The sequence below is a fragment of the Ranitomeya imitator genome, chromosome 6, assembly GCF_032444005.1.
Source record: "Ranitomeya imitator isolate aRanImi1 chromosome 6, aRanImi1.pri, whole genome shotgun sequence".
Lineage (NCBI taxonomy): Eukaryota > Metazoa > Chordata > Amphibia > Anura > Dendrobatidae > Ranitomeya > Ranitomeya imitator.
In genome coordinates, this window is record NC_091287.1 from 525033020 (window position 1) to 525057296 (window position 24277).

The window sequence follows — 24277 nt, forward strand, 5'->3', positions numbered from 1 at the left end:
TCTCTGTTGTTGTTTTTGCTGAAGAGGACAAGGAAGCGACTTGTCCCTGACCGTGAACATCCACTAACGACGCGCTGCTTTTACTTTTACCAGTTTCACGAGAGGAGGCAAAAGAGCTAGAGGCTGAGTCAGCAAGATAAGCCAAAACTTGCTCTTGATGCTCCGGCTTTAAAAGCGGTTTTCCTACTCCCAGAAAAGGGAGGGTTCGAGGCCTTGTGTAGCCAGACGACGAACCTGGCTCCACAGCTCCAGACTTAGGTGCAATATTTTTTTTCCCACGACCACCTGATGCTCCACCACTACCACTACCCTCATTACCAGCTGACCATGAACGCCCCCGGCCACGACCTCTTCCACCAGACTTCCTCATTGTTTTAAAAACGTTACCAAACGAACGGTATTTGTTGCTGTCACACAACTTACACGGTGAGCTATAACTTCAGTATGATTTAGCTACCCCTTTACAGGTGGGTGAGACCACAACGAAAATCAGCCACAATGTTACACACTCTGTTGTTGTTGGCAACAAATGAGATGGCACACACGCAGGACTGTCACTGAAGCGCAAATGTAAATATTTATCTCCCACTGATTTGTGTTTGTTTTTTTTAAAAGGGAGACTTCAGAAAAAAAAAAAAATAAAAAAAAATTATTTTTTACAGAAGAATTTATAAAACAAATAAAATGAAATGATTGTTTCAGGGAGAATTTAGGAAAAAAAAAAAAAAGGCTTTGTAGGGCCCACTGAGTGAGAGAGGACGCACACAGGAGTCAGGAGTGGCACACAAGCCCAGAGGCCAATATTAATCTCCCACCGATTGATTTAGTTATTTTTTTTGGTAGATTTTGGAACCCAAATCAAGCAAAAAAATTAATAGGCTTTCTATGGCCCACTATTTGTGAGAGAGATGGCACGCTCAGGACTGGCACACAAGCCCAGAGGCCAATATTAATCTCCCACTTTTTTTTTTTTTCCAGGGAAAATTTATAAACCCAATAAAAAAAATAATAATAAATAGGCTTTCTATGGCCCACTATCTGAGAGAGAGAGATGGCACGCTTAGGACTGGCACACAAGCCCAAAGGCCAATATTAATCTCCCACTGATTGATTGATTGATTTTTTCAGGTAGAATTATGAACCCAAATCAACCAAAAAAATAAATAGGCTTTCTATGGCCCACTATTTGTGAGAGAGATGGCACGCTCAGGACTGGCACACAAGCCCAGAGGCCAATATTAACCCCTCTGTGACCTTAGACGTACTATCCCGTCGAGGTGCCCTGGGCTTATCTGACCCTGGACGGGATAGTACGTCATAGCCGATCGGCCGCGCTCACGGGGGGAGCGCGGCCGATCGCGGCCGGGTGTCAGCTGCTTATCGCAGCTGACATCCGGCACTATGTGCCAGGAGCGGTCACGGACCGCCCCCGGCACATTAACCCCTGGCACACCGCGATCAAAGATGATCGCGATGTGCCGGCGGTGAAGGGAAGCACCGCGCAGGGAGGGGGCTCCCTGCGGGCTTCCCTGAGCCCCCCGCAGCAACGCGATGTGATCGCGTTGCTGCGAGGGTCTCCTCACCTCCCTCCCTGCTCGAGCCCCGGATCCAAGATGGCCGCGGATCCGGGTCCTGCAGGGAGGGAGGTGGCTTCACAGAGCCTGCTTAGAGCAGGCACTGTGAAGGCTGCAGCGCTGCATGTCAGATCAGTGATCTGTGATGTCCCCCCCTGGGACAAAGTAAAAAAGTAAAAAAAAAAATTTCCAAATGTGTAAAAAAAATAAAAAAAAATATTCCAAAGTAATGAAAAAAAAAAAAAAATATTATTCCCATAAATACATTTCTTCATCTAAATAAAAAAAAAAAACCAATAAAAGTACACATATTTAGTATCGCCACGTCCGTAACGACCCGACCTATAAAACTGTCCCACTAGTTAACCCCTTCAGTAAACACCGTAAGAAAAAAAAAAAAAAAACGAGGCAAAAAACAACGCTTTATTATCATACTGCCGAACAAAAAGTGGAATAACACGCGATCAAAAGGACAGATATAAATAACCATGGTACCGCTGAAAGCGTCATATTGTCCCGCAAAAAAAGAGCTGCCATACAGCATCATCAGCAAAAAAATAAAAAAGTTATAGTCCTGAGAATAAAGCGATGCAAAAATAGTTTTTTTTTCTGTAAAATAGTTTTTATCGTATAAAAGCACCAAACCATAAAAAAATGATATAAATGAGGTATCGCTGTAATCGTACTGACCCGAAGAATAAAACTGATTTATCAATTTTACCAAACGCGGAACGGTATAAACGCCTCCCCCAATAGAAATTCATGAATAGCTGGCTTTTGGTCATTCTTCCTCACAAAAATCGGAATAAAAAGCGATAAAAAAATGTCATGTGCCCAAAAATGTTTTCAATAAAAACGTCAACTCGTCCCGCAAAAAACAAGACCTCACATGACTCTGTGGACCAAAATATGGAAAAATTATAGCTCTCAAAATGTGGTATTGCAAAAAATATTTTTTGCAATAAAAAGGGTCTTTCAGTGTGTGACGGCTGCCAATCATAAAAATCCGCTAAAAAACTCGCTATAAAAGTAAATCAAACCCCCCTTCATCACCCCCTTAGTTAGGGAAAAATAAAAAAAAATGTATTTATTTCCATTTTCCCATTAGGGCTAGGGTTAGGGCTAGGGCTAGGGTTAGGGCTAGGGTTAGGGTTAGGGCTAGGGTTAGGGCTAGGGTTAGGGCTAGGGTTAGGGCTAGGGTTAGGGCTAGGGTTAGGGTTAGGGCTAGGGTTAGGGTTAGGGTTGGGGCTACAGTTAGGGTTGGGGCTAAAGTTAGGGTTAGGGTTTAGATTACATTTACAGTTGGGATTAGGGTTAGGGGTGTGTCAGGGTTAGAGGTGTGGTTAGGGTTACCGTTGGAATTAGGGTTAGGGGTGTGTTTAGATTAGGGTTTCAGTTATAATTGGGGGGTTTCCACTGTTTCGGCACATCAGGGGCTCTCCAAACACGACATGGCGTCCGATCTCAATTCCAGCCAATTCTGCGTTGAAAAAGTAAAACAGTGCTCCTTCCCTTCCGAGCTCTCCTGTGTGCCCAAACAGGGGTTTACCCCAACATATGGGGTATCAGCGTACTCAGGACAAATTGGACAACAACTTTTGTGGACCAATTTCTCCTGTTACCCTTGGGAAAATACAAAACTGGGGGCTAAAAAATAATATTTTCACGGCTCTGCGTTATAAACTGTAGTGAAACACTTGGGGGTTCAAAGTTCTCACAACACATCTAGATAAGTTCATTGAGGGGTCTAGTTTCCAATATGGGGTCACTTGTGGGGGGTTTCTACTGTTTAGGTACATTAGGGGCTCTGCAAACGCAATGTGACGCCTGCAGACCAATCCATCTAAGTCTGCATTCCAAATGATGCTCCTTCCCTTCCGAGCCCTCCCATGCGCCCAAACGGTGGTTCCCCCCCACATATCGGGTATCAGCGTACTCAGGACAAATTGGACAACAACATTTAGGGTCCAATTTCTCCTGCTAACCTTGGAAAAATACAAAACTGGGGGCTAAAATATAATTTTTGTGGAAAAAAAAATATTTTTTATTTGCATGGCTCTGCGTTATAAACTGTAGTGAAATACTTGGGGGTTCAAAGCTCTCACAACACATCAAGATGAGTTCCTTAGGGGGTCTACTTTCCAAAATGGTGTCACTTGTGGGGGGTTTCAATGTTTAGGCACATCAGTGGCTCTCCAAACGCAACATGGCGTCCCATCTCAATTCCTGTCAATTTTGCATTGAAAAGTCAAACGGCGCTCCTTCCCTTCCGAGCTCTCCCATGCGCCCAAACAGTGGTTTACTGCCACATATGGGGTATCAGCGTACTCGGGACAAATTGGACAACAACTTTTGAGGTCCAATTTCTTCTCTTACCCTTGGAAAAATAAAAAATTGGGGGCAAAAATATAATTTTTGTGAAAAAATATGATTTTTTATTTTTACGGTTCTGCATTATAAACTTCTGTGAAGCCCTTGGTGGGTCAAAGTGCTCACCACACATCCAGATAAGTTCCTTAGGGGGTCTACTTTCCAAAATGGTGTCACTTGTGGGGGGTTTCAATGTTTAGGCACATCCGTGGCTCTCCAAACGCAACATGGCGTCCCATCTCAATTCCTGTCAATTTTGCATTGAAAAGTCAAATAGCGCTCCTTCCCTTCCGAGCTCTCCCATGCGCCCAAACAGTGGTTTACTGCCACATATGGGGTATCAGCGTACTCAGGACAAATTGGACAACAACTTTTTGGGTCCAATTTCTCCTGTTACCCTTGGTAAAATAAAACAAATTGGAGCTGAAGTAAATTTTTTGTGTAAAAAAGTTAAATGTTCATTTTTATTTAAACATTCCAAAAATTCCTATTAAACACCTGAAGGGTTAATAAACTTCTTGAATGTGGTTTTGAGCACCTTGAGGGGTGCAGTTTTTAGAATGGTGTCACACTTGGGCATTTTCTATCATATAGACCCCTCAAAATGACTTCAAATGAGACGTGGTCCCTAAAAAAAAATGGTGTTGTAAAAATGAGAAATTGCTGGTCAACTTTTAACCCTTATAACTCCCTAACAAAAAAAAAAATTGGTTCCAAAATTATGCTGATGTAAAGGAGACATGTGGGAAATGTTACTTATTAAGTATTTTGTGTGACATATCTCTGTGATTTAATTGCATAAAAATTCAAAGTTTGAAAATTGCGAAATTTTCAAAATTTTCGCCAAATTTCCGTTTTTTTCACAAATAAACGCAGGTACTATCAAAGAAATTTTACCACTATCATGAAGTACAATATGTCACGAGAAAACAATGTCAGAATCACCAGGATCCGTTGAAGCGTTTCGGAGTTATAACCTCATAAAGGGACAGTGGTCAGAATTGTAAAAATTGGCCTGGTCATTAACGTGCAAACCACCCTTGGGGGTAAAGGGGTTAATCTCCCACTTTTTTTTTTTTTTCCAGGGAAAATTTATAAACCCAATAAAATAATAAAAAAATAGGCTTTCTATGGCCCACTATCTGAGAGAGAGAGATATGGCACGCTTAGGACTGGCACACAAGCCCAAAGGCCAATATTAATCTCCCACTGATTGATTTATTGATTTTTTCAGGTAGAATTTAGAACCCAAATCAAGCAAAAAAATTAATAGGCTTTCTATGGCCCACTGAGTGAGAGATGGCACACACAGGAGTAAGGAGTGGCACACAAGCCCTGAGGCCAATATTTTTCTCCCACTGATTGATGTAGTGATTTTTTTCTGGTAGATTTTGGAACCCAAATCAAGCAAAAAAATAAATAGGCTTTCTATGGCCCACTGAGTGAGAGATGACACAGACAGGGATGGCACTCTAGCAGAAATGTCAATCTTAATCTCCCACCAAAAAAAAAAAAAAAAGGAACTGTCCTTCAATTGCTATCTCCCTGCAGTAATCTCAGCCAGGTATGGCAGGCAGCAATAAGGAGTGGACTGATGCACAAATTAAATAAAAAGTGTGGACAAACAAACAAGATAGCTGTGCAGAAAGGAAGGAACAAGAGGATTTGTGCTTTGAAAAAAGCAGTTGGTTTGCACAGCGGCGTACACACAGCAATGCAGCTATCAGGGAGCCTTCTAGGGCAGCCCAATGAGCTACAGCGCTGAGGAAAAAAAAAAATGTAGCTTCCACTGTCCCTGCACACCGAAGGTGGTGTTGGGCAGTGGAAATCGCTACAGCACAAGCGGTTTTGTGGTTAATGGACCCTGCCTAACGCTATCCCTGCTTCTGACGAAGCGGCAGCAACCTCTCCCTAAGCTCAGATCAGCAGCAGTAACATGGCGGTCGGCGGGAACTCCCCTTTATAGCCCCTGTGACGCCGCAGACAGCAAGCCAATCACTGCAATGCCCTTCTCTAAGATGGTGGGGACCAGGACCTATGTCATCACGCTGCCCACACTCTGCGTTTACCTTCATTGGCGGAGAAATGGCGCTTTTCGCGTCATTGAAACGCGACTTTGGCGCAAAAGTCGCGTACCGCATGGCCGACCATGCACAGGGGTCGGATCGGGTTTCATGAAACTCGACTTCGCCAAAAGTCGGCGACTTTTGAAAATGTTCGACCCGTTTCGCTCAACCCTATCTACTAGATATTTGGTTGCAAGTAGAATTTTTATTTAGCAGTTTTTATTGTAAAAGGTAGGCTAGTTGGGATGGGGCGTAAACTACCACCCTAACCTGCCAAATCCTACGTAGGCGGCCATAGTAGGTTTGTGTAGGGCACAGATTCTTGAGGATGGGAGTTAGATGTAGTTGTATAGCAGCAGGGAATGTCAGGGCTGTCAGTCAGAACGTTCCTCCAGGTGAGAAGCAGAATGTGTGAGAAATGGGAAAACAAGGCAGAGGCCCCTAGTCACGTCCCCGAGAGCATTGCCAGGAAGAATCACACATTCACTATGGCCATGTCTGGTCGTAGTCCACCAAAATAACCAAATCCCTGCACTGGTTAAAGGGGGTCTTCAGAGGTTTAAGGGGAACCTTTCAGCATGTTTTTTATATGAAATTAGTGATATGGGATGTGTAGGTGCTTGTCATTCAAGAAAAATTATATTTTTTTGTAGACACCTGGTGTCAGAGCCTTGAGCAATCTGGTGTAGGAGCCATATGCAAAAGAGGCTGGAAGTGCACTAGGGGTGTGTCTGTTTCTTCCAAGCATGCTGACACGCCCCTAGTGCACTTCCACTCTAATTTGCATAGGGCTTCTACACTACTCTACATTTGTCATGACTGTCACTCCAGATCGCTGCAAAAAAGGTATCATTTCTATGGGAGAACAAACCCTTACACGGATCATGCCAATACTTCCTTCTATACAAACATGCTGATGGAGCGCCCCCATGGGGCTGTGGGGTACTCAGTACCGGGTCCTTCGGTTCTCAAGGGGATGTCACGGTGGCTGACCCGGTCCGGGGTCCTAGGGACATCCGTTGTAAATGGGGGGGAAAGGTCTTTAAAGGGGAAATGTTTGTGATGCTACCTGTGGTATTCGGTCAGGGTGACCGACGCTGCTTAGGGGGTCCGCTGGGGTGATGTTATGGCAGCTAGATGGTATACCTTCCCACAAGTGAAGTATATCCCCAGGGCTTCCCGGTGTGTAGATGGTGGATGGTGTGAGGCGCAGTGAAGAACGAGGACACAAGGTTGCAGTCTCTTTACCTTTACTGAAGGCTTCAGCATCCACAGTCCAGGGTGTCGGATCACAGGGCAGGCAGAGTCCGGCTGGTTTGGAGGCAAGTCCAGAGTCCCCTTATCCAGGTGGAAATCAGTAGCCTTCCTCTACCGCCTGGGTGTTGTAGTACCTCCCTGCTGTGTGTCTCATAAGGTCCTCACAACTGTTGTAGATGTTCTAGATGTTATGTCTTTCTCTGTCCCCCAGATGGATAGGACAAACCCGTATGACTAGTGGTGTGAGGCTTTTTACAGGGACTGTAGCACGCCCCGGCCTCTGGTGGGTGCCACTGTGCCTCCTGGGTATAGGGGCGGACAGGTAACGTGAAATTAGCTGTCCTGCCGGTCTCTGGAGCAAGGCCTAAAGAACTGTTGCTCCCTCGGTGTTCCGGCTACCGGGATCTTGCGCCTCAGAAGGAGGCAGCCTGTGCAGGGCAGAACTCCTTCTGGTTTCCTCTACTTTTGCTATGACTTCTCCTCACGCTTTACAATACAGTTCTCTGTTCGTGTCTCTTTCTGGAAGCTGCCGCACGTGGGGCAGGGGCAGCTCCGGGTCCTTCTGTCTAGGCCTCTGACAGGATCCCACCCCTGTCAGGGACCAACTACCTGAGCGGAGCTCAGATAGCAACTGCCCTGAGGAAAGCTTCGTCAGCATCTGCCTAACTTTCTCTCCAGACCACCAGTTTTACCTAATTGTGAAGAGTGCCCTAATAAATAGGGGTTTAGCTCCCCCTGGTAGACTGGAGTATGAAATGTGTTGTGTGTTGGTGTTACCTAGTAAAGAGATCTCCTTTATTGCCTTCAAACGTAACATCACTCCCCCCTAGAGGAGAATGATATTACTGCAATGACCAGGACCCTGGGGCACTGCACTGACAGGTTCCCTTTAACCCTTTTACCCCCAAGGGTAGTTTGCACGTTAATGACCGGGCCAATTTTTACAATTCTGACCACTGTCCCTTTATGAGGCTATAACTCTGGAACGCTTCAACGGATCCTGATGAATTCTGACATTGTTTTCTCGTGACATATTGTACTTCATGTTAGTGGTAAAATGTCTTTGATATATCTTGCATTTATTTGTAAAAAAAAGCGTAAAATTTTGCAAAAATGTTGAAAATTTTGCAATTTTCCAACTTTGAAGTTTCATATCTGTATCACACAGATACAGTGAAAGTGAAGATACACACACACAGATACAGTGAGAGTATTCAGCCTCCTGGAACTTTTCCACCTTTTCCCACATATAATGCTTCAAACATAAAGACACCAAATGTAAATTTTTGGTGAAGAATCAACAAGTTGAACACAATTGTGAAGATGAACAAAATGTATTGGTTATTTTAAAATTTTGTGGAAAATCAAAAACTGAAAAGTGGGGCGTGCAATATTATTCGGCTTCTTTACTTTTAGTGCAGCAAACTCACTCCAGAAGTTTATTGTGGATCTCTGACAGGGCCGCCATCAGGGCATTACTGACTGGCGTATGGGGCCCGGTAGGCAGAGTGGGCCCGCATCGGGCCCCGTCTCATCTGCTCAATGGGCCCCTACTGGCACTGCGGCAGTGTAACGCTTTTGACGTGCGGGCCGGTGCCCGCACGTCAATAGTTAACCGCCACCAGCCAATTGGAGGCTGGCAGCTGACGTCAGCCGCAGCGCACACGTCGCCGGCATCTGACATCATTTTCAGTCGCTGGTGAGTGCGTGCTTCAGCTGCGTGGAGGTAGCTTCACCGCTGGAGCGTGGCCAGGTCCGCGGCCCTCGGATTTTTTTTTTTTTTTTTGAGAGCGGCGATCTGGGGGGCCCGGGGCAGAATGCTGGAGATACTGATGGCAGAATGGAGATACGGGCATGATTGGAGAGACTGGGAAGAATCTTTTGGCCAAAACAAAAGCTGCCGGCTATTTGTGTGATCTGGTGATGGGAACTGTTAATGTGTGATAGGTGAGAAGTGGAGTTTTTCCAAGAGAGAACAGTGGGACTGTGGACAGTTCGAGGGGTGGAGGCGGGGCTGGGGTGGAGTCTCAAGGGGGCCCCGAAAATTTTGCCAGTATGGGGCGCTGAAATTTCTAATGGCAGCCCTGAATGATCCAATGTTGTCCTAAATGCCTAATGATGATAAATATAATCCACCTGTGTGTAATCAAGTCTCCGTATAAATGCTCCTGCTCTGTGATAGTCTCAGGGTTCTGTTTGAAGCACGGAGAGCATCATGAAGACCAAGGAACACAACAGGCAAGTCCGTGATACTGTTGTGGAGAAGTATAAAGCCGGATTTGGATACAAAATGATTTCCAAAACTTTAAACATCCCAAGGAACACTGTGCAAGCGATCATATTGAAATGGAAGGAGTATCATACCACTGCAAATCTACCAAGACCCGGCCGTCCCTCTAAACTTTCATCTCAAACAAGGAGAAGACTGATCAGAGATGCAGCCAAGAGGCCCATGATCACTCTGGATGAACTGCAGAGATCTACAGCTGAGGTGGGACAGTCTGTCCATAGGATAACAATCAGTCGTACACTGCACAAATCTGGCCTTTATGGAAGAGTGGCAAGAAGAAAGCCATTTCTCAAAGATATCCATAAAAAGTGTTGTTTAAAGTTTGCAACAAGCCACCTGGGAGACACACCAAACATGTGGAAGAAGGTGCTCTGGTCAGATTAAACCAAAATCGTACTTTATGGCAACAATGCCAAACGATATGTTTGGTGTAAAGGCAACACAGCTCATCATCCTGAACACACCATCCCCACTGTCAAACATGGTGGTGGCAGCATCATGGTTTGGGCCTGCTTTTCTCCAGCAGGGACAGGGAAGATGGTTAAAATTGATGGGAAGATGGATGGAGCCAAATACAGGACCATTCTTGAAGAAAACCTGTTGGAGTCTGCAAAAGACCTGAGACTGGGATGGAGATTTGCCTTCCAGCAAGACAATGATCCCAAACATAAAGCAAAATCTACAATGGAATGGTTCACAAATAAACGTATCCAGGTATTAGAATGGCCAAGTCACAGTCCAGACCTCAATCCAATCGAGAATCTGTGGAAAGAGCTGAAAACTGCTGTTCACAGACGATCTCCATCAAACCTCACTGAGCTCGAGCTGTTTGCCGAGGAAGAATGGGCAAGAATTTCAGTCTCTCGATGTACAAAATTGATAGAGACATACCCCAAGAGACTGCAGCTGTAATCGCAGCAAAACGTGGCGCAACAAAGTATTAAGTTAAAGGGGCCAAATAATATTGCACGCCCCCTTTTCAGTTTTTGAATTTCCACAAAAATTTACAGTAACCAATACATTTTGTTCAACTTCAAAATTGTGTTCCACTTGCTGTTGATTCTTCACCAAAAATTTACATTTGGTATCTTTATGTTTGAAGCATGACATGTGGGAAAAGGTTGAAAAGTTCCAGGGGGCCGAATACTTTCACAAGGCACTGTATGTACACAAAATAGTTAATAAGTAACATTTCCCACATGTCTACTTTACATCAGCACAATTTTGGAACCAAATTTTTTATTGCTAGGAAGTTATAAGGGTTAAAATTTGACCAGCGATTTCTCATTTTACAACACTGTTTTTAGGGACTACATCACATTTGAAGTCACTTTGATGGGCCTATATGATAGAAAATACCCAAAAGTGACACCATTCTAAAAACTGCAGCTCTCAAGGTGCGCAAAACCATATTCAAGATGTTTATTAACCCTTCAGGTGCTTCATGGGAATTTTTAAAATGTTTTTAAAAAAATGAACATTTAACTTTTTTTCCACAAAAAATTTACTTCAGATCCAATTTGTTTTGTTTTTCCAAGAGTAACAGGAGAAATTGCACCACAAACGTTGTTGGACAACTTGTCCTGAGTACGGCGATACCCGTATGTGGGGGTAAACCACAGTTTGGGCGCATGGCAGAGCTCGGAAGGGAAGGAGTGCCAGTTGACTTTTCAACACAAAATTGGCTGGAAGTGAGATCGGACACCATGTCGCGTTTGGAGAGCCCCTGATGTGCCTAAACATGGAAACCCCCCACAAGTGACACCATTTTGGAAACTAGATTCTACTACTGTTAGGGCACATGGCAGATCTTAGAAGGGAAGGAGCGCCAGATTTTACTGTTATGGTTTGCAGGTGCTATGACCCACTGGGAGAGCCTATAAGGTGCCAAAACAGCAGAACCCCCCCCCATAAGTGACCCCATTTTACGAATTACACCTCTCAATGAATTTATCTGGGGGTGCAGTGATCATATTGACACCATGGGTGTGTCACAGAATTTTATACCATTGGGCAGCCACGCGGAGAGACTCGGGAGGAAGGGAGCGCTATTTGCCTATTCAAGTGAATGGGTCTGTGCACATGTCAGTGTGTTTCCATGGACCGTGTGTCCGTGGGCAAAACATGCTGACATGTCCGTTTTTTAATGTCAGGACAGACCACAAAACATCCAGCACACGTGCATACACATAACACACATGGATGTCATAAACGTGACACGCATCGGCGCCGGGGAAGAAGCGTTACAGTAAGCGCTGTTCCGAGGCAGCGGGTGCTGAACACGGCTCTCATCATTCTTCCCTGCTTGTGCCGATCACCAGCAGAGTGGGGGAGAATGATGAGAGCCGTGTTCAGCACCCTGTGCCGGGGAACAGCACTTACTGTAACGCTTCGTCCCTGGCACCCGTCCGTGTGTTGCTGATGCGGCACACGCATGCCACACGTGTGCCGCAAGTATTACATACACCGGACACTGACATCTCCGGTACCGGAAATATCAGGACGTGAGAAAGAGGAGTAGGGGAGAATGATGAGAGCCGTGTTCAGCACCCTGTGCCGGGGAACAGCGCTTACTGAAACGCTTCTTCCCTGGCACCCGTCCGTGTGTTGCTGATGCGGCACACGCATGCCACACGTGTGCCGCAAGTATTACTTACACGGACACTGACATCTCAGGTACCGGAAATATCAGGACGTGAGAAAGAGGCATTATAGCGGGTTTTTATAGCGGGTTTTTTTGTTTGGCTGCTGTCACACACTAAAAGACTTTTTTTATTGCAAAATGTAGATTTTGTATCACCACATTTTGAGAGCAATAATTTTTCAATATTTTGGTCCACAGATTCATGTGAGGGCCTGTTTTTTACGGGACGAGTTGACGTTTTTATTGGTACCATTCTCGGGTACATGACATGTATTGATCGCTTTTTATTCCAATTTTTCAGGAGGCAGAATGAACAAAAACCAGCTGTTCATGAATTTCTTTGGAGGGGTGGCGCTTATACCGTTCCGTGTTTGGTAAAATTGATAAAGCAGTTTTATTCTTCGGGTCAGTACGATTACAGCGACACCTCATTTATGTCATTTTTTTAATGTTTTGCCGCTGTTATACAATAAAAAACTATTTTCTATAAAAAATTATTATTTTTGCATCGCTTTATTCTGAGGGCTATAACTTTCTTATTTTTCCTCTGATGGAGCTGTATGGGGGCTCGTTTTTTGCGGGACAAGATGACGTTTTCAGCGGTATTACGTTTATTTATATCTGTCGTTTTGATCGAGTGTTATTCCACTTTTTGTTCGGGGTTATGATGATAAAGAATTTTTTTTATGGTGTTCACTAAAGGTCTTATCTAGTGGGACAGTTTTATAGGTTGAGTCGTTATGGACGCGGCAATACCAAATATGTGCACTTTTATTGTTTAGATTTTTTTTAATGCAAATATTTATTTATTGATAGAATAAATATTGATTTTTTTATTATTATTTTTTAATTATTTTTTAAAATATTTTTACAATGATTTAAAAAAAAATTTTTTTTTCAATCTAAGTTTTACACTTTGTCCCACTATGGGACACTCATTTTGTGCAGGCTGATCGCTTCTATAGCATGCAGATCTGTCAGCGCTGCGCATTTTGCACACTGACCTTAGAGACTTCCTGGCAGGCACTGCACATGACAGGAAGTCTCTCTGCTCTCTGACCTGGATGTTGTCATGACGACATCGGATCTCTATGGCAGCGATCGGGACCCCGCGGCATGGGGTCTCCGATCCAAAGGCAGAGGGGCTGTCAGCCCCTTTGCCGGCTTCGGAATGCTGCGATTTTGTTTGATCGTATCATTTTGGGGGTTAAAGTGTCGGGAGCGGTCCGTGACCGCTCCTGGCACTTAGTAGTGGGTGTGAGTTGTGAGATTCACCGCAAACCACCCGTGTGCGCGGCCGATCGCTATGACGTATTATCCCGTCCATGGTCAGACGGGCCCAGGGCACATGGACGGGATTGTACGTCAGATGTCAGAAAAGGGTTAAAAGGGGATGTCCTAAGATTTAAAAAAATCAGCTATCCACAGGCTGCTTCATTCATTCTTTACAGGACTGACAGAGATAGCCAAGCGCTGCGCTCAGATACCCATCATGAGTTTTGATTTTCGGACAAACTGTTTCAATATTGAATATTTTAAAGCAAAATTATTAAAGGGAATCCGTCAGCATGTTTTTTCTATGTTGCCTGAGAGCAGCATAGTGTAGGGACAGAGACCCTGATTCCAGCAATGATGAGCTGTATAACTCCGCCCACCTCATTGATTAGCTGTTTTCTGTGTGCGTAATAATAGCGTAATAGTACGCCGATGTCAGACTTCCTTCCTTTGATGTGGCTCCAGCGGTGAGCCCACATCTTTCCCGACACATGGCAGCTGTTTTAAACAACTAACATGTGCCAAAAACAGCCGCAAGTGAAATCTCGATTCACCCGCGGCTATTAACCCGTTAAATGCCGCTGACAGCGGCATTTAACAAGCGCTTCCGGCAATCTCACAGGAAATCTGCCCACCGGTGACCCCCGTCACTTGATTGCGGGTCACCAGTGGGTTGGCATGACAACCAGAGGTCTCCGGGAGACATCTATGCCAGAATTACGTTTTTTTGGTCGCCGCGACATTGCATTAAAATGCAATAACGGGCGATTGAAAGATCATATCTGCACCAAAATGGTATCATTAAAAACGTCAGCTCGGCACACAAAAAATAAGCCCTCACCCAACCAGAGATCACGAAAAATGGAGACGCTACGGGTATCGGAAAATGGCACCATTTTTTTTTTTTAGCAAAGTTTGGAATTTGTTTTCACCACTTAGATAAAAGAGAACCTAGTCATGTTTGGTGTCTATGAATTCATAATGACCTGGAGAATCATAATGGCAGGTCAGTTTTAGTATTTAATGAACCTAGCAAAAAAACAAACAAACAAACAAGTGTGGGATTGCACTTTTTTTGCAATTTCACCGCATTTTTAACTTTTTTCCGTTTTCTAGTACACGACATGGTAAAACCAATGATGTCGTTCAAAAGTGCAACTCGTCCCGCAAAAAAATATGCAAATGCAAAACCAATAACACTTCTGGTCGTTAAGGTGTTAATATGTGTTGGCTGGGGGTCCAATCACCAGCTGAGTGAAGAAAGCACCATATTCCCTTCATTTTGTGGTCAGGCACAGGCTATAGCAAGGCTAGTCTCTGTCTCCAGTCTGGCAGCTCACTTCAGCTGAACACCAAGTGAACAGCCCTGAGCTGCAGTACCAGGCACAGCCACAACTGTGTGTATGGCGCTGTGTCTGGTAAAGGAATTAAAGGGAACCTGTCCCCCCCCAGGCTTTTGTAACTAAAAGAGCCACCTTGTGCAGCACTAATGCTGCATTCTGACAAGGTGGCTCTCTTAGTTCTTGGTGCTGTAACTGCAGAAATAATCGATTTTGCAATTTGTCCAAAATACCTTGAAACAGTCCTGGGGTCAGATCTTTCCCCCCCTAATGCAGACGTAGCACCGCCGTCACTCACAGCACCTTGGCGCTTGGCGCTGCCTCCTCAGCGTTGTTTTCCACTGTCCCGGCGCCTGCGCTGTTATCTTATGCCTTGGGCATGCGCAGTTAGCGCAGCCCGTCTTCTGACATCATTTGGTGTCTTGCTGACTGCGCCTGTGCGGCTGCGCTGCCCGAGATCCCGCCCCGCAGTGTGAATAAAGCAGAAGACACTATTCAGTATGAGCTTATGTGCAATATGTGGTGCTTTGATCCATACAATGTGTATATCTGGTGGGAGCTGGTAACAGCTTATTATGGGGGTTGCTGGGTATCGGACCCCCACATCTGATTTTAGTGTGTTATCCTGAGTAAAGGTCATTCATATCCTGAGGAAAGGTCATCATTATCATAGTATTGGACAACCCCTTTAATTGTGATTTAATGGTGGGAAGTCTTCTGCTTATTTCCCAGAGTGGAAAGAAGCTAAAAAGAGCATCTGTCTACCTGTCAGACCCGTGATACCAATGGTGTGTTGATTTTAATGGGAAATGTGTAATACTCTACTTGCCCTGCGGAGGCAGTGTAGGGAAATGAAACGCTTGCTGCATTAAGGTCATACATTATGGATGTATCTATAACCCATTCCCTTTATTGTTTCCCAACCCTCGGTTGGAACCTTCAGGGTTGGTATTATTACCTCTTCATTGCCCTATACTTCCAGGAATGTTATCACTAAGGCCAGCGTCACACTCAGCGTATAAAAATACGGTCCATAATTTACGGCCGTAATACGCAGAAAAGTCCCCAAAATAGTGGTCCGTATCTCCTCCATAGTCAGGGTGTGTCAGCGTATTTTGCGCATGGCATCCTCCGTATGTAATCCGGATGGCATCTGTACTGCGAGATTTTCTCGCAGGCTTGCAAAACCGACATACGGCTACACAAGGGATCCATGTTGTCAAAAAATCGTGACAACATATATATACTGTTATATATGCTCATGGCTGTAAAACCCCAGCGAATGAATGTAAAGTAGGTCAATGACCTATAGTTACCTTCATTCGTGGCGATGCGCCCTCTGCTGGATGTCCTTCAAGCGTGGGAAAAAAAAATCAGACAAGTTCCCAGGCTCGAGTTCATATGAGGACAACCAGCAGAGGGCGCATCACCGCGAATGAAGGTAACTACAGGTCATTGACCTACTTTACATTCATTCGCTGGGGTTTTACAGCCATGAGCACAGCTGCATTATAGCAGAGCTCCTGGCTGTAAAAAAAATTTACCCCTTCAGATGGATTTACATTGTGGGACGTGACAGATCATCGGAAGGTATGAGATATTGTTGTTTTTTTATTTTTCCTTTGTTACAGAGCGAGGGTCTTCAGGTGGATTACCAGGATAATAAAATATTCCAACAACCTGTGTTTTTATTTCATTAAAAGACTTTGTAATAATGTGTTTGTGTTTTTTTAACCATTTCAGACTATTGGATTAATAATGGATAGGTGTGATAATTGACGCCTCTCCATTATTAATCTGGCTTAATGTCACCTTACAATAGCAAGGTGACATTAACCCTTCATTACCCCATATCCCACCGCTACACGGGAATGGGAAGAGAGTGGCTGTTGTGAATTCTGTTATCGAACTCCCTCCTGTGGTCATGAATGGTACATCGGCGAGTTCTGTCCATGGACTCCCTCTGGTGGCTGTGAGTGGAGCTGCTGTTTCTGAGGTTCCTTCCACAGGTGACGTAGTTTATTCTTTGGCTGGCTGCTCTATTTAACTCCACTCAGATCGTTACTCCATGCCAGCTGTCAATGTTCTTGTACTGGTTCAGTTCGCTCTTGGATCTTTCGGGTGACCTGTCTACTCCAGCAGAAGCTAAGTCCCTGCTAGTTTATTATTTGTTCTTTGTTTTCTTGTCCAGCTTGCTATCATGATTTTGCCTTGCTAGCTGGAAGCTCTGGGATGCAGAGTGGCACCTCCGCACCGTGAGTCGGTGCGGAGGTCTTTTTGCACACTCTGCGTGGTCTTTTTGTAGTTTTTTGTGCTGACCGCAAAGTTACCTTTCCTATCCTCAGTCTGTTTAGTAAGTCTGGCCTCCCTTTGCTGAAACCTGTTTCATTTCTGTGTTTGTGACTTTCATCTTAACTCACAGTCAATATATGTGGGGGGCTGCCTTTTTCTTTGGGGAATTTCTCTGAGGCAAGGTAGGCTTTATTTTCTATCTCTAGGGCTCGTTAGCTCTTAGGCTGTGAAGAGGCGTCTAGGGAGAGTCAGGAACGCTCCACGGCTATTTCTAGTGTGCGATAGGATTAGGGGTTGCGGTCAGCAGAGCTCCCAATTCCCAGAGCTTGTCCTTTGTTGGTTTAACCATCAGGTCTTTTCGGGTGCTCCTATCCACCAGGTCCATAACAGTACAGCTGGCCCAAAGTATTTATGCATCTCAATAGAGAGATAAGAGAAGTTCTGAGACCATTTTTTTTTTTCTCTGCAGTGTGTTTTGTCTTTCTTTTCCCCTTAACCTCTGGGTGGTTCAGGACACAGGTGTAGATATGGACATTCACGGTCTGTCCTCTTGTGTGGATCATCTCACTGCAAGGGTACAAAACATTCAAGATTTTGTGGTTCAGAATCCGATGTTAGAGCCTAGAATTCCAATTCCTGATTTGTTTTCTGGGGATTGATCTAAGTTCCTGAATTTCAAAAATAATTAATTGTAAACTGTTTCTTGCTTTGAAACCCCGCACCTCTGGTGACCCGGTTCAACAAGTTAAAATCATTATTTCTTTGTTGCGTGGTGACCCTCAAGACTGGGCATTTTCCCTTGCGCCAGGAGATCCTGCATTGCGTGATGTAGATGCGTTTTTTCTGGTGCTTGGATTGCTTTATGATGAACCAAATTCAGTGGATCAGGCAGAGAAAATCTTGCTGGCTTTGTGTCAGGGTCAGGATGAAGCGGATGTATATTGCCAGAAGTTTAGAAAGTGGTCTGTGCTTACTCAGTGGAATGAGTGTGCCCTGGCGGCAATTTTCAGAAAGGGTCTTTCTGAAACCCTTAAGGATGTCATGGTGGGATTTCCCACGTCTGCTGGTCTGAATGAGTCTATGTCCTTGGCCATTCAGATCGATCGGCGCTTGCGGGAGCGCAAAGCTGTGCACCATTTGGCGGTATTCTCTGAGCATAGGCCTGAGCCTATGCAATGTGATAGGACTTTGACCAGAGCTGAACGGCAAGAACACAGACGTCGGAATGGGCTGTGTTTTTACTGTGGTGATTCCACTCATGCTATCTCCGAGTGTCCTAAGCGCACTAAGCGGTTCGCTAGGTCTGCCACCATTGGTACGGTACAGTCTAAATTTCTTTTGTCCGTTACTCTGATTTGCTCTTTGTCGTCCTATTCTGTTATGGCATTTGTGGATTCAGGCGCTGCCCTGAATTTGATGGACTTGGAGTTTGCCAGGCGCTGTGGTTTTTTCTTGGAGCCCTTGCAGTATCCTATTCCATTGAGAGGAATTGATGCTACGCCTTTGGCCAAGAATAAGCCTCAGTACTGGACTCAATTGACCATGTGCATGGCTCCTGCACATCAGGAGGATATTCGCTTTTTGGTGTTGCATAATCTGCATGATGTGGTCGTTTTGGGGTTGCCATGGCTACAGGTCCATAATCCAGTGTTGGATTGGAAATCTATGTCTGTGTCCAGCTGGGGTTGTCAGGGGGTACATGGTGATGTTCCATTGCTGTCAATTTCGCCTTCCACTCCTTCTGAAGTCCCTGAATTTTTGTCGGATTACCGGGATGCATTTGATGAGCCCAAATCCAGAGCCCTACCTCCTCATAGGGATTGCGATTGTGCTATTAATTTGATTCCTGGTAGTAAGTTTCCTAAGGGCCGACTGTTCAATTTATCTGTGCCAGAGCACGCCGCTATACGGAGTTATATAAAGGAATCCTTGGAGAAAGGTCTTATTCGCCCGTCGTCATCACCATTGGGAGCAGGGTTCTTTTTTGTGGCCAAGAAGGATGGTTCTTTGAGACCTTGTATTGATTACCGCCTTCTTAATAAGATCACAGTCAAATTTCAGTACCCTTTGCCGCTGCTGTCTGATTTGTTTGCTCGGATTAAGGGGGCTAGTTGGTTCACCAAGATAGATCTTCGAGGGGCGTATAATCTTGTGCGTATTAAACAGGGCGATGAATGGAAAACAGTATTTAATACGCCCGAGGGCCATTTTAAGTACCTGGTTATGCCATTCGGGCTTTCTAATGCTCCATCTGTATTTCAGTCCTTTATGCATGACATCTTCAGAGAGTACCTGGATAGATTCATGATTGTATATTTGGATGATATTTTGGTCTTTTCAGATGATTGGGAGTCTCATGTAAAGCAGGTCAGAATGGTGTTCCAGGTCCTTCGTGCGAATTCCTTGTTTGTGAAGGGGTCAAAGTGTCTCTTTGGAGTTCAGAAGGTTTCATTTTTGGGTTTCATTTTTTCCCCTTCTACTATCGAGATGGACCCTGTTAAAGTTCAGGCCATTTATGATTGGACTCAGCCGACATCTGTGAAGAGCCTGCAGAAGTTCCTGGGCTTTGCTAATTTTCACCGTCGCTTCATCGCTAATTTTTCTAGTGTGGCTAAACCGTTGACTGATTTGACCAAGAAAGGTGCTGATGTGGTCAATTGGTCCTCTGCGGCTGTAGAGGCTTTTCAGGAGTTGAAGCGTCGTTTTTCTTCTGCCCCTGTGTTGTGCCAGCCAGATGTTTCGCTCCCGTTTCAGGTCGAGGTTGATGCTTCTGAGATTGGAGCAGGGGCTATTTTGTCGCAAAGAAGTTCTGATGGCTCGGTGATGAAACCATGTGCCTTCTTTTCTAGAAAGTTCTCGCCTGCTGAGCGCAATTATGATGTTGGCAATCGAGAGTTGTTGGCCATGAAGTGGGCATTCGAGGAGTGGCGACATTGGCTTGAAGGAGCCAAGCATCGCGTGGTGGTTTTGACGGATCACAAGAATTTGACTTATCTCGAGTCTGCCAAACGGTTGAATCCTAGAAAGGCTCGATGGTCGCTGTTTTTCTCCCGTTTTGATTTTGTGGTTTCGTACCTTCCGGGCTCTAAGAATGTGAAGGCTGATGCCCTGTCAAGGAGTTTTGTGCCTGACTCTCCGGGTGTTCCTGAGCCGATGGGTATTCTCAAAGAGGGGGTAATTTTGTCTGCCATCTCCCCTGATTTGCGGCGGGTGCTGCAGAAGTTTCAGGCTGAGAGACCTGACCGTTGTCCAGCAGAGAAACTGTTTGTCCCTGATAGATGGGCTAGTAGAGTTATCTCTGAGATTCATTGTTCAGTGTTGGCTGGTCATCCTGGAATCTTTGGTACCAGAGATTTGGTGGCTAGATCCTTTTGGTGGCCTTCTTTGTCGCGGGATGTGCGTTCTTTTGTGCAGTCCTGTGGGACTTGTGCTCGGGCTAAGCCCTGCTGTTCTCGTGCCAGTGGGTTGCTTTTGCCCTTGCCGGTCCCGAAGAGGCCCTGGACGCATATTTCCATGGATTTTATTTCAGATCTCCCTGTCTCTCAAAGGATGTCGGTCATTTGGGTGGTTTGTGATCGCTTCTCTAAGATGGTCCATTTGGTACCCTTGTCTAAATTGCCTTCCTCCTCTGATTTGGTGCCATTGTTTTTCCAGCATGTGGTTCGTTTGCATGGCATTCCGGAGAACATCGTCTCGGACAGAGGTTCCCAGTTTGTTTCGAGGTTTTGGCGGTCCTTTTGTGCTAGGATGGGCATTGATTTGTCTTTTTCCTCGGCTTTCCATCCTCAGACAAATGGCCAGACTGAACGAACCAATCAGACCTTGGAAACATATCTGAGATGTTTTGTTTCTGCTGATCAGGATGATTGGGTGTCCTTTTTGCCTTTGGCTGAGTTCGCCCTTAATAATCGGGCCAGCTCGGCTACTTTGGTTTCGCCGTTTTTCTGCAATTCTGGTTTCCATCCTCGTTTCTCTTCAGGGCAGGTTGAGCCTTCGGACTGTCCTGGTGTGGATGCGGTGGTGGACAGGTTGCAGCAGATTTGGACTCATGTGGTGGACAATTTGACATTGTCCCAGGAGAAGGCTCAACGTTTCGCTAACCGCCGGCGCTGTGTTGGTCCCCGACTTCGTGTTGGGGATTTGGTTTGGTTGTCGTCTCGTTATGTTCCTATGAAGGTTTCCTCTTCTAAGTTTAAGCCTCGTTTCATTGGTCCGTATAAGACTTTTGAAGTTCTCAATCCTGTGTCATTTCGTTTGGCCCTTCCAGCTTCTTTTGCCATCCATAATGTGTTCCATAGGTCGTTATTGCGGAGATACGTGGCGCCTATGGTTCCCTCCGTTGATCCTCCTGCCCCGGTGTTGGTCGAGGGGGAGTTGGAGTATGTGATGGAAAAGATTTTGGATTCTCGTATTTCGAGACGGAAACTCCAGTACCTGGTCAAGTGGAAGGGTTATGGTCAGGAAGATAATTCCTGGGTTTTTGCCTCTGATGTTCACGCTGCCGATCTAGTTCGTGCCTTTCATTTGGCTCGTCCTAATCGGCCTGGGGGCTCTGGTGAGGGTTCGGTGACCCCTCCTCAAGGGGGGGGGGTACTGTTGTGAATTCTGTTATCGAACTCCCTCCTGTGGTCATGAATGGTACTGCGGCGAGTTCTGTCCATGGACTCCCTCTGGTGGCTGTGAGTGGAGCTGCTGCTTCTGAGGTTCCTTCCACAGGTGACGTAGTTTATTCTTTGGCTGGCTGCTCTATTTAACTCCACTCAGATCGTTACTCCATGCCAGCTGTCAATGTTCTTGTACTGGTTCAGTTCGCTCTTGGATCTGTCGGGTTTCCTGTCTACTCCAGCAGAAGCTAAGTCCCTGCTAGTTTATTATTTGTTCTTTGTTTTCTTGTCCAGCTTACTATCATGATTTTGCCTTGCTAGCTGGAAGCTCTGGGATGCAGAGTGGCACCTCCGCACCGTGAGTCGGTGCGGAGGTCTTTTTGCACACTCTGCGTGGTCTTTTTGTAGTTTTTTGTGCTGACCACAAAGTTACCTTTCCTATCTTCAGTCTGTTTAGTAAGTCTGGCCTCCCTTTGCTGAAACCTGTTTCATTTCTGTGTTTGTGACTTTCATCTTAACTCACAGTCAATATATGTGGGGGGCTGCCTTTTTCTTTGGGGAATTTCTCTGAGGCAAGGTAGGCTTTATTTTCTATCTCTAGGGCTAGTTAGCTCTTAGGCTGTGAAGAGGCGTCTAGGGAGTGTCAGGAACGCTCCACGGCTATTTCTAGTGTGTGATAGGATTAGGGGTTGCGGTCAGCAGAGCTCCCACTTCCCAGAGCTTGTCCTTTGTTGGTTTAACCATCAGGTCTTTTCGGGTGCTCCTATCCACCAGGTCCATAACAAGTGGCCAAGTGCCAGAGTAGGCGTATCTTCCAGATGTGCCTTTTCTGGGGTGGCTGGGGGGCAGATGTTTTTAGCAAGGGGGGGGGGGGCAATAACCGTGGACCCTCTCCAGGCTATTAATATCTGCCCTCAGTCACTGGCTTTACTACTCTGGCGGAGAAAATTGCGCGGGAGCCCACGCCAATTTTTTCCGCCATTTAACCCTTTAATTTAATAGCTAGAGCGCCCAAATTTTGCACATATACACTACTAACATTAGTAGTGTGGAATATGCAAAAAAAATGGGGATATGAGATGGTTTACTGTATGTAAACCATGTCGCATATCATGTCGGGTTTAGGAAGGAGATAGCAAAAGCCGGCAATTGAATTACCGGCTTTTAAGCTATCTAGCGCTGTATGAAATATTAATATATATATACATATATGTGTCTCACTGACATTATATATATATATATATATATATATATATATATATATATATATATATATATATATATATATATACCTATTCTATGTGTACACATTTATTCTACCTATTCTATTGTAACCTGTCAGTGTGATTTTACTGTACACCGCACTGAATTGCCGGCTTTTCTCTAGAACACTGCTGCGTATTTCTCGCAAGTCACACTGCTGGTCCGTGTGTAATCCGTATTTTTCTGGCCCCCATAGACTTTCATTGGCGTATTTTTTGCGCAATACGGTGACAAACGCAGCATGCTGCGATTTTCTACGGCCGTAGAAGACCGTATAATACGGAGCAGTAAAATACGGCTGATAGGAGCAGGGGCATAGAGAAGCATTGTACCATGTGCAATCCATATTTTTCAGCACCTCTCTTACGTCCGTAAAACACGGTAGTGTGAGGCCGGCCTAACCCCTTTTTTTGCCATAGACAATGGTAGGATGATATCATCGAAATGGACAACCCCTTTAATTATAATTTAATAGTGGGAAGTCTTTGGCTAATAAACCAGGGACCTTAGCAGGAGAGGAGAGACGCTACATAGAGTATCTGCCCATCTGGAGGACTCAGCTGGTTGGTGTATAGTAATAACCTGTTCATTGTGTAATACTCCACTTTCCCTGTGGAGGCGCTGCAGAATAATTGAACACTTGCTTCTATGTTCTTGCGAAGACGTGATTTTTCCTCCTCTAAGCCGACATCGATCAGAAATGTTATTAATAACCTTCAGTGCTGTAGGCCACAAGCAATGGTATGTCTACGCCTTTATTGCTCTTGATCACTAGGGATGTTATCATTAACTCCTTCACTGCTGTAGATAATTGTATTTATTTATTTACCGTGCTTTGCTGATATAGCGCCATCTTATTCCCAGCGCCTTTCAGATTTAACCATCGCTGTCCCCATTGGGGCTCACAGTCTAGATTCCCTATCAGTATGTCTTTAGAGTGTTGAAGAAAACCGGAGAACCCGGAGGAAACCCACGCAAACAAGGGGAGAACATACAAACTCCTGGCAGATATTGTCCTTGGTGGGATTTGAACCCAGGACCCCAGCGCTGCACAGTAACAGTGCTAACCACTGAGCCACTGTGCTGCCCAATACATACTACAGTGCTACCCACTGAGCCCTAGATCATCAGCACCTTTAGTGCCCCCTAGACCACCAGGAACTGTATTATTACCCCTTAACTGCCCTAGATATCAGGGATGTAGGATGTTACCACTTTCCATTCATTGCTATAGACCACCTGAAATGTAACTGTAAGCCTCTCTTTCCCCCCTAAATGGAAAACATACTTTCAGGTAACTTT

At 45.1% G+C, this 24277-nt stretch overlaps 1 protein-coding gene across 4 annotated transcripts in view; it reads left to right on the plus strand.

Moving 5' to 3' along the window:
- The window catches only part of COL14A1 (collagen type XIV alpha 1 chain), a 230554-nt gene that overhangs the window by 27424 nt on the left and 178853 nt on the right, over nt 1–24277 (plus strand). The window lies entirely within an intron of this gene.